The sequence below is a fragment of the Vicia villosa genome, unplaced genomic scaffold (assembly GCF_029867415.1).
Source record: "Vicia villosa cultivar HV-30 ecotype Madison, WI unplaced genomic scaffold, Vvil1.0 ctg.000844F_1_1, whole genome shotgun sequence".
Taxonomy (NCBI): Eukaryota; Viridiplantae; Streptophyta; class Magnoliopsida; order Fabales; family Fabaceae; genus Vicia; species Vicia villosa.
The window spans coordinates 314,071-328,058 of NW_026705374.1; positions in this window are offsets into that span (position 1 = coordinate 314,071).

Sequence of the window (13,988 nt, forward strand, 5' to 3'; positions counted from 1 at the left end):
CCTTCCTCATCAAGTAGCCACAACCTTGGGCTTTGTACAAGGCAGATAAACATCATTTCCTGTGTCAAAAGATTCCTAACCTTCAGGATCTTTTCCCTAGAGAGTCAGCCACAACTTTGGACTTTGTACAAGGCATACAAAATAAAGTAACCCATACTCAGTTTCCTCAACAGTCAGCCACAACCTTGGGCTTTGTACAAGGCACAAAATAGAGTCTCCCTAGATAGAGCCAAGCACAATTCTAGGCTTTGTACAGAACATTAAAATAAACTTTTCAATAAAATAAAATAAACACTCTCTAGCTAGAGTCACCCTCAATTATGGGCTTTGTACATAACACAAATTTCCTCAGTTAAAAAATCAAATTCCCAGTGGAGTCATCTCCCAGAGTCAATAAAAAACCTTTAAAAAGCCTGAAGCTTGGGCCTCATACAAGCCAGCTAAAATCAAATCTTTCATACAGTAGATAGACATAGCTTATCTCTATAGAGAGATATTTCTCCTATCTCACCACATTCAAACAAACAAACAAACATTTACATTTTTATTTTAAACATTCTCCCATTTAGGATTTTGAAAGATTTGCTCTGGCACGTATTCCTAGGCTTGTGTAACTTTCCCTAATTTGGTTGAGAATTTTTCTTTCATTCGAGAGACATGTGACTGGTATACTTGCACATACACAAGTAAGGTCCCTCTCTTAATGAAATGAACTCAGTTTTTTTCCTTTTCTGTCACTTTAGATGTTTGTGGTGGAATAGTAGAAATACCTCTCTGTAAAGATGATTTCATGTCTCTTTACTGTAAACATAGATTTAATTCAAACATCAACCTTGAGCTTCAAGCAAGGCACCAAAAACAATTAATTTCCCTAATTAGTTCCCCGAACTACAAAAAGCTCTAACTTCCATTAGGGATATGTAGACATGAGATTCACAAGGAATCTCAGCGAGCTAATCAAAAACCAAAAATAGTCAGTCTGTCTGTCTTTTTCAATTCTGTTCTCTCTCTTAACACAAAGGAGAAACTTTCCCAATCAATTAGCAGCATACACAAACACATAAACACAGAGAAGGTTCCCGTAGAATACTACGGATATGTAGGGTGCTTAAAACCTTCCCTATGTATAACCGACCTCCCGGGCTCCAGAATTTCTAGTCTAGGTGAATCCCCACACTTAGCAAACTCCTAGGGTTTATTTGAGATCTTTTTCCCCTTCCTCTTCGTAGGATAATTAAAAAGTTTGTGTGCTATCGTAGGAAGAACTGAAATAAAATTCATCCCACAAGGGCGCTTCTCATTCTTCCAAATTTCGCGTGAAGGGTTTAGCGTGCCGTCCTCCCAAGTGAAACGGGGAGGTAAAAAAAAACGACACCACAATACCTTGTATGACTAATTGGACCAATTGAACTCTACTCATCATCGAAAGAATGCGTCTCTTCCATGTAACTAGCTTAACCAATACTTTATCTGTTATGATATGGAGATGACAAGTTATATGCTTTCCTTTGACTATAGAAACTCCAAGATAGTTAAATGGTCTTTATCCCATAGTGAACCCAAGCATATCTACAATTCACCACAACCTAGATTGAGAAGTACTTGTCCATAAAACTTACATTTAGTTGGATTAGTCGGTTAACTAGAATTATGACCATATTCTTGAAGGAGATGACTAATAACTAGAGTCTTTTCCCTTGTATCATTGCAAAATATCATAAGGTCATCTCCAAGAAAAACGTGGTTAGGAATGATTGTCTTACCATATATGCATGTCAACAAATTCTAATCCACTAATATAGATAACTATTCAACAATACAGAAGAGCAAGGGAGACAGAGGATCTCTTTGCCTCACTCTTAAAGGGCAAGAAAAAAATTCTACAGTTGTTATATTTATCATGATTAATAGTTTGACTGAGTGTAGAATGGTAAATATCCAAAAATCACAAAATTTTTGATCAAAACTAAATTGAGCATGAACTTTAATAAAATATTGTAAATTTAAAGTATCAAAATTTTTTTTATGTCTATCTTCAAAGTCATACTACCTCATCTCTCCTTTTTCTTCTCCATGGATTATGTAGTTTACTTGAGATATATACTAAGATTCCAAAACTACGGGTGTGTTTGGATTGACGGTGGACAGAATTGATTCTAGTAGAATTGAGTTTGGTAGAATTGATTCTAGCAGAATTGAGTTTAACAGAATTGATTTATGTTTGGATACATTTTTGTAAAAGTGAATTGAATAATAAATTACAGTGTAAAAATCATCCAGAATCAATTCTGGAGGCAGAAGTTACAAATTCTAACTTCAAGTATAATCAATTCTGGAGACAGAATCAATTCTACTTTTGTCAAACCAAACATCTTAAAATCACACAGGATTGATTCTACAACTCTAGAATTGCTTTTGACCTTTTCAAAAGCCAAACCAAACATGCACTACATGAATTTTATCTAATTTCACCTATTTAATGGCTTTAGAATAAATTTCCATTTCTAAAACATAGCGGTTTATGGTTGGGTTTTCAGTTGAACAGATTTGGTTCGGTTCGGTCCGGTCCCGTTTTACAGCCACAATATTACTAATACAGCCACAATATTACTACTGCATCACATCATAAATTCCACAATTTGAAACCTTGTCTAAGACTATTTTAAGTTAAATGCGATGAAATCATTTAATGTACAAAATAGAATCAAACAAGGACAACTTACATTGGCCCGATATACAACTAGGTAGTTGGAATTGGAATATCTTATCCCTGAATCCTCACCAAACAACTTTAGAACCCTTGTCTCTTCTTTAGTACTTGATCAGGTAAGGTAATACAAGCAAAATTATGCAAGTGGGCATGGCAAATTTCACTCTTAACCGTGGCTTGCCCCATCATACTAAAGCAAGAAAGAATTGAATAGGATACTCACCCACGTATAGCAACTAGATCTCTCCTTTACTCACATGACAGCTTGCACAACATATGCAAAATCTGTAATAAAAAAAATTCATTATTAATATACCTAGAATATCCTTAAAAAAATTAGCAAAACACTTTTTTCATAATATTGTATTATTGGTGAGACTTAATTAAATTTTAACTTATATGAACAAAATTTAAAAATTTGTTTATTTAAAACAAATCTATCCATTCTAATATGTGTCACTTATCTTTTGGGTACAACTTCTAAGAATAAGAAAAACATAAAACTAAAAACGAACAAAGAGAATCCTTAATGTGTCCTTCATGATATCTTGAATCCATGTAGGCAGAGAGTTCCATATCTTAAGAGTTTTCTTCACGAAAAGAGTGCTTGATGGTGATCTTCCACTCCGTGCTAATAATATCCTAAATATTAACTATCAAGGATGCAATGCTATGGAAATTCATAAGAGGCTTAGATACCAACTCTATGTTAGTCTTTGAGTTTGAGTAATACAAGACTTTTTTTTTTCTCTAGATTTTTCCAAATTCAATCCAAACAATAAAGCCATAAGCTCAACATAAAACATGTTAGTGAACACCATGAAGCTGCTAAAATCTCTAGTCAATCTCTAGTCAATTGTAACCAGATTTGGATATTAAGGAAGATGATCTGAGAGTTATCTTAGGATTTAAGTAGAAATTTTAATGGAATGATAATAGAATTCGTTATATGGATCCAAAATACTGAATCAATAAGAATAATAGAGATAATTAATTGTATTGTACCACTTCTCAGAGATTTGAGTTGTCGTTCGGGTGCATTATTTATGGTGTAGTATTTTATGAACGATATGAAAAATGTGAAGTAAAGAAGTTTGACCAAATTGCATTTATAAAATAGAAATTAACCATTTAATTTTTTTTTTACTAATAAAATATTAGTAGTATGAAAATTAGATTGTAAGTTAAAATAATAATTAAAAAAAATTAGGTTCTAAGTTAAAATAATGATACACAATTTTTTTTCTTTCTAATAAGATATTAGTAGTATGGAAATTAGGTTCTAAGTTAAAATAATTTCACATGTAAACATTTCAGAAAGACATCAAATTCAACTTTGTTCATTAAGAAAAGAAATCATCGACCAGTGGTGAAAATATTTTATTCAATTGCGCACTCCTTTCTCAAACAGTTTTTAACAGAGAAGATACCCGTGCGTCCGCATGGGTGAATTTATTTTAATTTTGACGTAATAATTATTTTAGATATACATATGAAAAAACTCATTTTTCCTGCGAAACTACAATGAAAAATTATGAAATCAAAATATTACAACAAATAATATAATTATACAAAATATAATGATAAACTTAACAAATGATGTATTTAGATACACATGTTAACTTAAGTAGAATTACATAATTGTAAAATAAACAATTATTATATAAACTCAATTGTATTAAATAACAACAAAAACTTGTGACATGGAGAAAGAAAAAAAATTGACATTTGAAAATAAGAATTTTATTTTCAAATAAAGGTAATAATTTGATAGTTACCCGTAAGATAAAAACTTAGTTGTTTGAATGACTATGTAATATTATTCAATTTGATAAAATACATTTTTAATGATAATAGATAAAAAAATATGATAAAAAATATTGAATTATTAAATTTTAAAATAAAGTAAGAGAGAGAATAGGGAAAAGATGGGGATATAATGAAGTAATAGAGAGAATAGAGAAAAGTGAGAATGAATGGTAGAAGAATTAGTAGTGTCAAGTGTCCAAGATTTTGCTAGTTACCATTTTGTCCAATTTGTAGTGCAATTTTTTTATAGAAAAGGACAATAATAGAGGTTTGGTCAATCTTCTAGTAAATGATAGATATATAGTAGATAGTAGATAATAGAAGTTTGGTCAATCTTCTAGTAAATGATAGATAGTAGATAGTAGATAATAGAAGTTTGGTCAATCTTCTAGTAAATGATAGATAGTAGATAGTAGAAGTACATTGAAAAATTATGAAATCAAAATATTACAACAAATAATATAATTATACAAAATATAATGATAAACTTGACAAACGATGTATTTAGATACACATGTTAATTTAAATAGAATTACATAATTGTAAAATAAACAATTATTATATAAACTCAATTGTATTAAATAATAATAAAAAAAATTTGACATGGAGAAAGAAAAAAATTGACATTTGAAAATAAGAGTTTTATTTTCAAATAAAGGTAAAAATTTGATTGTGACCCGTAAGATAAAAAGTTAGTTGTTTGAATGACTATGTAGTATTATTCAATTTGATAAAATACATCTTTAATGATAATAATTAAAAAATATGATAAAAAATATTGAATTATTACATTTTAAAATAAAGTAAGAGAGAGAATAAGGAAATGGTGGGGATATAATGAAGTAAGAGAGAGAATAGAGAAAAGTGAGAATGGATGGTAAAAACTTTGGTAGTGCCAAGTGTCCAATACTGATTGGAAAATAGAAAAGTGGTAGGGTGATTTTGGTATTTACCATTTTGTCTAATTTGTAGTGCAATTTTTTTTTTAGGAAAAGACAATAATTGAAGTTTGGTCAATCTTCTAGTAAAAGATAGATAGTAGAAGGATAAATAGTCGATTGCATTCGATAAAATAGCATTTATGTACAGTTGCATTTGAAAGGCTTAATAAAAATGTCGTTATCTTATGGACACCTCAGCTACATGTAGCTGGCAAACAATTTCTAGAAGGAATAAAATACTGACACAACCAATACTATTTTGCAAATAACCAAATAACATAAAAGCTAAAGTTTATTAATTTGCAATATCATCCCTTTGACAATACCCGTCCCTTTAGAGCGCCATTGACTTTAAGGGTGAAAATTATGTACTGTTTCAACAGATCATGGTAAAACTCCCAAATGGTTAAGTTCAGAGGCAGATTCTTCCACTTAACCAACACTACTGTAGCCACTATACATCCTCGTTAACCAATTTCCTATCAAGGATAGATTCACGAACTCCCTTAAGTGGTGGTTGGTCAAAAATATGAGGGAGAGCTTGAGAGGTCACATCAGAAGGGTGTTTGCATAACTTTAGTTGTAAGACCTGAAAGACATCATGAATGGCTGCAGAAGAGGGCAAAAGTAACTTATAAGCAACAACTCTTACCTTTTCAACAATCTTGAAGGGACCATAAAACTTATGAGAAAGTTTGTTAATGCTCTACTGCATCACATAAACTTGATGATGAGGTTGTAGTTTCAAATATAGCCAATTCCCTAGTGTAAAGGAGCGGTCACTCTGATGCTTATTTATTTGTAGAGTCATTCAATTTTGTGCATGTAGAAGGTAAAAGTAAAGTAATTTGAGGACAGATTCTTAAGCTTCAAGTGATCAAACGGCTGTAACATTAGCTATTTCACCCGATAAGTACGACAAAGGGATATGAGGTGACTGGCCATAAACCATCTCATACAGTGTAGTCTGTATATAGGAGTGAAAGTTTGTATCATACCACCATTGAGCTAACCATTGAATTCAAGTAACTGGTTTTTTGCAACACATAAAACGAAGATATATTTCCAAGCATTTGTTCACCGCCTCCGTTTGGCCATTGGTTTAATGATGATAGACATTGCATTTGTTCAAGGCTACATCGTTCAACTAGAAAATTTCTCCATATAGTACTAAAAAAATATGGAATCCCTATCACTTGTAATGGTGCTAAGCATACCACACGATTTATATACATTATCCAAAAACATTTTAGCAACATATAGGGTTGTGTACGGATGGGATAAAGAGAGGAAATATGCGTATTTATTAAGCTGATCCACCACTACTAGGATAACATGATTACCTCCCGATTGGGGTAATCCTTCGATGAAATCCAAACTAATATCCTCCCAAATATTATGTGGGATAGGTAACCATTAGAGTAAGCTTGGATAAGCAACTAAATTCGGTTTGCAGCACTAACAAATATCACAATTACGAATATATTAATGTATATCCTTGTTCACACCCTTCCAAAAGAAAAGAAATTTGACCCTTGAAGCGGTAAATTCTCGACCAGAGTGTCCTCCCACCGTGGAGTCATGCAACCAATGCATAATTGTAAGCTTCAAATCAGTGACAACCCGAATGACTAGCTTTCCAAGATAACGAATCTCGTGATTACCCAAAGTAAATTTCGGGCGTGATTGTGGATCCTTTTGTAACTCAACAATCTTTTTTTGAACAACACGATAAGCACTCCATGAAGCTTTAATATCCTATAGTAACCCCCTTGATCATGGCATTTTGATGCACACTCTTCTACAATTGTACTTAGGAAATTCTATACAAACATGAAACTCACTTACTTTTTAACAAGGAACATGATGGTAGCATTTAATTTTATTTATTTTAAGTTAAATTCAAAATTTCACGTATGAACAATGATGAACTCTAAAACTGAAATTTAACATGAAATCGTGTATATGCATGAATTCAATTAAGTTAGAGTTAATGATTTATATACATGTAGAAAGATGATGGAAACTTGTTTGATCAGTTATGATGCATGAATTATAGAGTTTAAAGTTGAGCTACTAACCTTCAAAGTGAAAATCCGAAATTTTGATATGCATGTTCCAGTTGCAAGATTATGATCTGGGAAGCTTCTATGATGATTATGGAAGGTATTTGGATGCTCACATTGGCCAGGAACCTTCTGGATTGCTCCACACAACCTCAATTGCAGCCACTCTAAGTTGAAGATAGAGATGATGATTCTGATGTTTCAGAACTCCAACAAGGACTTGGATCACTTCTAAATGATGTGTATGAAGTGTATGAATGCTCAATTTCAAAGGAGTAGCCGTGGTTTGAAGAATTCACTTCTTTACTCCATGAGAACTTTTGAAAAATTAGAAAAGAGAGAAGTTGGGGAAAGCAAGAATTGAAGTTGCTTTGGTGTGATTTTGAATGAATATGAGCTCTCTATTTATAGGCAAATGAGATGAGATTGTCTTGAGAGCAAATGAGCTTGAAGTTGAATAACTTAATGAATAAGTTATGGAATATTCCTTTCATGTAATGATGAGTTTTTTGGATTGGTTAGGATTCAATTCTACAAACTTCTCATTCCTATAATTACAAGTTCAAATATGATTTTGTAAGTGATCAACTTGGAATTTGGAGATAATCAATCACCAATTTTGTAATGATTTCAAATTTGTAATGATTAATTTTTCAGATGATAAGTGAAAAAATGGTACTTTGATATTTTTCTAAAATGATTCCAAAATGATCCACTTGTTCTTGGTTGATGAAAATGCATAAAGATTTTCTAATTGAATGTAAAAATTATGGAAAATCGGTGAAGAGCAAGACTAGTTAAGCTTGAAACTAGTTTTATGCAGCCTTCTTTGAAAATTCATGACTTATTGCTCAAGTAAAATTAAATGATATTTTAGGACTTTTTGGAAATCTTGGAGGATGTACTTTAATTATCTTGTTGATGTCTTGAATGAGTTCATCTTTGATCAAAGCGAAAAATGGCTTGGAAGTTGGTGAAAAAGTTGATAAAAAAGACTTAAATTTTTTTTCTAAGTGTTGGAAAAATGTTCACAAGCTTCTAACTTAAAAACTATTCACTTTTTAAGAAAATTTTCACACTTGGCAAAGTTGTAGATCTTGATTTTTTCTTCAAAATGAGCTTTGGAAGAAAAAAATTGGACAAAGGATGAAGAAATTATGACTTTTCAAAGTTTGAATGAAGAATATGTAATTCTTCATTAAAAAGTCAAAACCCTAAAATGTTGACTTTTTGATTCTTGATTAATTTTCTTGATTTTTCTTTATCAAATGGCTCTAATAACGATATATTCATGATTTTGATCCTTAAAAATCCATGTTTGACCAAATTTCCCAAAAGTCAAAGGTGATCTCAAATGGTTGACTTTTTCCAAATGAATTGAAATCTTCTAAGTATTTGATGAATCAGAATCTTCCAATCAAATGAATGATATGAGTGTATCATAGTTAGGCATTGGAGATTGTTGAACCATGATTTGAGCCATGGAATCATGTCTTGACTAAAAGTCAACCTCACAGGTGAATTAGGTCAAAAACCCTAATTGAGGTCCAAATGATCGAACTTTGGAAATTGTTGATCAAGAATTGAAGCACATCTTGGCTTAGATATTGATGAGGAGAATCATATGAAGATACTTGAGCTCTTTGAATCATGTTTTTGAAGCTTGAAGTCTCTTCCAGATGAAAAGCTTAACTGTAGTCCCTGATGAATCCAAAACCCTAATTTGGTGCTTCTGATGAACTTGAGGCTTGATGCCTTGGGATTTAAGATCATGTGGGGATGAATGAAGCATCTTGATCTCTTATGATATACTGAGGACGATTTCAGTCATTGATTGATCATTTTCCTGAGTTTCCTGGCTTGAAACCGTAATCTGAGGACTTGGTGAACAAGTGACCGCTATGGGTATCTGCCTTGAGTTGATGAAGCATGTGAGATGCTATATTATGTGATATCTTAGGGGGTGTCAAAATTTGGGTATGACAAGTCCCCAAGGATTTCCTCTTGAGGTTTCCACTAAAACCAACTTGAGCTTTTGCTATGATCAACCTAAAAACCTTATACAAATACCTTGAAATTTTACCCATGTTCAACAAAATTAAACAAGGCTTTTTACATGTCGAGATTGCAACCTTAAAATCTATTACAAATCACAAGAGAACAATGTTATTGAAAAAACAATTTCAACACTACGAAAAAACAAACAACTCTCTAATGAAGCTTTGCACTCTCTTAGCACTAAAACAATGACCACTAAAACAATGACTAGTGAATAAAATAAATATAATATAAGAGATATAAGAGATGATTATTAAAACAAAATTATGTTGAGAAGTGAGGAAATAACTCATTTCTATTGGAAAACATTGGCTCAAAAAGGAAACAAACCATGGGCTTTGGCTCCTCCTAATTAAATATAATGTCTACCTAATCATTTAGGTTAAACCAAAATAGGAAACCCTAATTTTAGATGTCACTTAATCGATTAATAAGCCTACCTAATTGATTAGGATGCATTGCTCTTGTTTTAATATATTAGATAAAGGCCTTAATTGATTAAACAATAGAGTTTTCCTTCGTCAATTGATTAAAAAGCTTCTTAATTAATTAAGTACATGTTTGGATTGGCTATAAGAATTTTTAGTAAAAATATGAGAAGTTTGAAATGCTTTTTTTTTGTAATGCCTTAGTACTATAAGTCGTACTCCTATATCATTTATAATTATTGATCAAACTACAAGATAGAAAACTATGAAAAATATCAAGCGAGTTGTCATAACTTCACAACTTTAGTTCCTTTCAACTTGATTTAACTTTTATTGGTACTTTCAACTGGAATTCGATTCCTTCTGATCCAACATGCTCCTTTGATTTAACTTTGATTTTATCTTTTATCTAGAACTTGAACACTTGATTGTGTATGTTTCTCCTTTAATGATGATGATTTATGATATATTCTTTCTTGTTCAGTTTTCATCATCAAAGTCTTTAGACAATATTCCTATAAATACCTCACCCACTGAGTCGATGAAGGAAATTCAATTCACCAACAAATCACATAGATATAGAGCTTATCACCACCCCTTCGTGAGTTTTCTCTACACCAACAACAATCCTAAAACCCTCGGACAACCCTACATCATTAGGGATTGTAACTTATTATACTTTTAGTAAATACAAATTTGTTAAGTATTTATTTTAGCAGTTAATGGATAGAATTTCACCTCGTAAAAATGAATAAGTGTGATGTCACTGGTTTGTACTCATGCCCTTGCAGTCGAATGTCCTTGTAGTTACCAATTGAGCGAATTAGCGGATTAATTAGTTATGTATTTTATTGATCTAATGACATTTGAATGAGATGGAAAGTAATCTCTTCTAATTTAGTTAGAGATTCTGAATTCGAATTCATTCATGGACATAAAACAGTGTTAAATTCTTTTGAAAAAGAATGTTTAATCCAATGTAATTCTCTCTAGTATGAAAAATTAATCTCTGCAATTGCGCGTATATTCATGTTAATTATTTATTGTTTAGTCATTTTCTTTTTATGAGATTTCTTACTTGAAATATTATTATCAAAAACATAATTTGTAATTTTGTATGAAATCATTTAAGTTGAAAGTACTAAGCCATTCTTATCCATCATCCATATAATCTAGCTTTCTATATAGTCTTTTTGAAGATGTGGTTTTTCCTTTATTCTTTTGCTGGTCATTAGTCGTGTTAGAGACCCCAAAAAGTGCGTAAACAGTCAATTTGACTAAATACACTTAACAAATGCTAAGATTTTTCTCGTATCTTATTGAGGTGATGTTACATAATTTCTAAGTACATTTAGTAGAAAAATATACTCTGGTCTCAAAATAACTATTACATATTTATAAAATTAAATTGTTTTGTAAAGAATAAAACTTTTAGTTTTTGATATAATTTAATTATTTTATTTAAATTCCACCCTAATTAATATTATATTCATCAAATAATTAATTATTATTTTTAATTTTATAGGAGTACAATAATTAAGATTCTTTTTCATCTTTCTTTCTTATAGTCACGCTTAATTTCTAGCGATCATGCTTGTTATTGAATTTTTTCACATAAAAAGTAAAAAATCTTTAATTAGAATGTGATTCTAAACTTGTAGAAAATGACTTCTTCAATATTAATTTTGTTCTATGGAATCTCAAAAAAAAAAAAATTAATATGAGAATTTTTACTTTCTCATATTTTATAAAGAAGACAATGATTGTATTGACACTCTTGCTTCTTTAGATATCGATTTTATTGTGTAATTATACTATTAGATATTGCTTTATCTCTTAGGTTAGATTTTGAGTGTAATAAATGTTTTATATTTCTACTTTTAAGTTTAAGTTAATAGTCTGTTTGGTAAGAGTCTTGTTATCACGACCTTATAATTTATTTGGCTAATTTATAGTTTATTTTTCAGACGTTATTTCAAATAGTATTTTAACTTATAGTTTATAGCTTATATTTTTTTCTTCATTTTTTATTCTTATTATTTTAATAAAAACCCACTTTTATCTTTTATAATTTATTTTAATTTAAAATGAAATAAGTATGTACTAAATAATTTTTATATTATATTACATTTATAAGTTAGTTGAACCGCTAATTTTACCAAACACTTCAATTAGGTTATCAACTATCAGTCTCAACCATCAGCTATAAGGTATAAGCTATCAGTCATCAACCATCAGCCATAAACAATAAGCTATCAGCTAGCTTATCAGCCAACTGTTATTTATCTATTTTTAAAATCCGTGTGAGATGGCTAAATAGTCAATTATTTAGGCACATAATATTGTTAAATTTTGTATGAAATTTTTTTATTATTTATAATTCAAGAGATTAATCTCTACAATTTCGTGTAAAATATATTTGATATATATGAATTTTTCTACGATAAATAGTTACTATAGAAAAGCTTAGGTTTAGTGGATAGAGCATAAATTCCTCTGCTCTAAAGTCCAAACAATCAAGAATATATGGAGCCCATGAATCCCTTTACACAAATATCTTAAACTAAACAAATAAAATATATTGTTAATTTTCTAAACATATATAAGCATTTGTGTCCAAAGATGATTAAAACTTAACAAATACATATTAAGGGAAGCACTATATATTATTCAGCCTAAACCACATTGGAAATTTGGTTGGATTGAAATTGAATCTGATCCTTTTCCAATATTGGTAGGCCATGTCTTTCTGGATAAAGTACAAGTAGACAAATTATTATTAGATTCTAATAAAAGTGACCAACATCATATTTGGGAAACAACAAAACTATATTAACAATCAATGGGAATAAACCAGGACAACAATATATGTTCAAAGAGATATGCCCTCAGATATTTAGATAGGGGACCATAAGCCCATCCTCATCCATAGGACATTTTTATAAGGTCTTTTTGATATATAAACTAGAGGTGTTGCAAAATAAATGTGATTTTGGCTTAGGTAGAGACCCTAATAATATTATGAGGAAAGATAAACTTACACTATATCTTACAATTACACCGTATAAAAATACGGTTTCATTCATTTTATAATATTTAATAATTATTCTTCACATTTTCCAATGAAAAAGAACACATATTTGCTGTATTTTATATGGTGTAGATACAAAGTGTAATATTATAGTGTAAGAATAGCAGCCCTGAATTATTGAGACTAAAAACACGTTTGAGGTACAAGAACCTATGAGATAGATGTGACTTTTGCTTAATAGATACCTTACTTTTAGAAGAAAAACACACTTATAACAAACTTATAGGGTTATATTATAGGGTTATAGGGTGTGTTTAGATTGCTCTTGGTTAGAATTGATTCTAACAAAATTAAATTTTATAAAATTAATTTTATTATAATTGAGTTTAGCAGAATTAATTTATGTTTAAATATATTTATGTAAATGTGAGTTGAACAATAAATTAAATTACAAATAAAAAAAATTCAAAATATTTTTTTATGTTAATTAATTAATAGCACCTATTAAGAATTTATAATAATAATAATAATAATAATAATAATCATCATTTAGGATGGACATTGTATAATTGATTAATATAAAAATTATTTTTATTTTTAAAAAAAATTGGTACTGTTTTTTAAATAATAGTTTTTTAAATTATAAGAAAAGTTTTTAGAAGTGTTTATTATCAATTGAAAATAAAAATATAAAATAAAATTAATTATAATAATTTAACATCCTAAAAATATGTAAAAATAAAATATATTATTTAAATTTTTTATATTAAAATATTTATTTTAAATTTTTGCCTCGAGTCTCAAAATATTTAATTTCACGTCTTAAGTCAAGTACTCAACGGTTGATTGATTCAATAAGAATTTTGTCTTACCACCATAATTATCTATTTTATTTTCGATGTTTTGTTCCTTCTAAAGCGTTGTTTAACTTAAGTCTGACATTTA